This window comes from Schistocerca americana, chromosome 2 (genome assembly GCF_021461395.2).
Source record: "Schistocerca americana isolate TAMUIC-IGC-003095 chromosome 2, iqSchAmer2.1, whole genome shotgun sequence".
Classification (NCBI taxonomy): Eukaryota; Metazoa; Arthropoda; class Insecta; order Orthoptera; family Acrididae; genus Schistocerca; species Schistocerca americana.
The window spans coordinates 82,615,605-82,616,951 of NC_060120.1; the positions used below are offsets into that span (position 1 = coordinate 82,615,605).

General features: G+C 45.8%; 1 pseudogene; it reads right to left on the minus strand.

Annotated features, from left to right (window-relative positions):
- Positions 1–894: 894 nt before the first annotated feature.
- Positions 895–1,012, minus strand: LOC124597085 (annotated as a pseudogene).
- Between the last annotated feature and the right edge of the window lie 335 nt (positions 1,013–1,347).

Below are 1,347 nucleotides of genomic sequence, written 5' to 3' on the forward strand. Positions count from 1 at the left end.
ATTTACGTAGCCCCACCACTGCTGCTCTTTGTCGCCACTGTCACTGCCAGGTACGAGTGTATATAGACAAACTGATATTTCTTTCTGTCAATTCTAGTGGCTTACTTTTGCACCTATTTCATGTATAACGCCTCTGTTATCCATTCCTCCATTTCTCACTCCATACTACATAATCGCCATAACAACCTTACCATACCCTTATAAATCCTTTCCACAATATCATCATCAAGTTCCTCATATGCACATTACTTCGCTATACAAGTACGCATTCCGTCATCGATTTAGTGTTGAATCCTGCCTAGTCGTCGAATATGGAGTGTCTAGGAAACCTGCTTTCTCAGATCGCTAGGCAAACAATCCAAACGAATGGTATTAATGAGTTTTATTACGAAAAGTACATGACAACACTTAACTTTGAGACGTACACAGATGTGTCACAAGCAAAGGGTGACATAAACAATTAGCACGTTTCTTCAGTGTAGAGAATGCTACACAATACAACCGAAAAGACTAGTGTTGAGGCTATTCTTGAACTGGCCAGCGGCCAGTTGGGTGAGGCGCTTATGTACTCTTCACATAGAGGCCGTTGCTGTCGCGTTGTCGTTCTGGAGAGGGGACGGTCACCGTGCGATTGGGTGACGTCTTCTTCACGGCGCTCTCTACGCCTTAACATCTAGATTTAGTTGACTCTAAAACTGAAACTAAACTCCTCCAGAACAGGCCATGAAGGCCCAACGGTACCGACCGGCCGCCGTGTCACTGGATGCGAATATGGAGGGGCATGTGGTCAGCACACCGCTCTCCCGGCCGTATGTCAGTTCCCGAGACCTGAGCCGCTACTCCTCAATCAAATAGCTCCTCAGGCTGCTTCACAAGGGCTGAGTGCAGCCAGCTTGCCAACAGCGCTCGGCAGACCGGATGGTCACCCATCCAAATGCTAGCCCACCCCGACAGCGCTTAACTTCGGTGATCTGACGGGAACCGGTGTTACCACTATGGCAAGGTCGTTGGCTAGTTCACACTCTGCTCTAGTCAGTCACGAGCAATGTACAACCATCTCATCATAAACGTCCCCAAATAAATTTTATTATTTTTATTATTTTGAGCTTTTCTGAGTACGGGGGCTTCTCTCCAACATAATAATTTACTTGGAAATACAACACACGTAATAAACGTTCTTAAACTATATTTTCAAAATATTCCTCCAGGTGTTTCGATTTTCCTCTGCGCCCATTCTCCACATTGTGTGCTGTACATTTTGGAGCCAGGTCGTCATTGGTAGTCCTCTTCTTCTTCTCCCCTCCGGTTCCCAATCCAGTATCAATTTTGGTATTCTGGTTTTCTCCA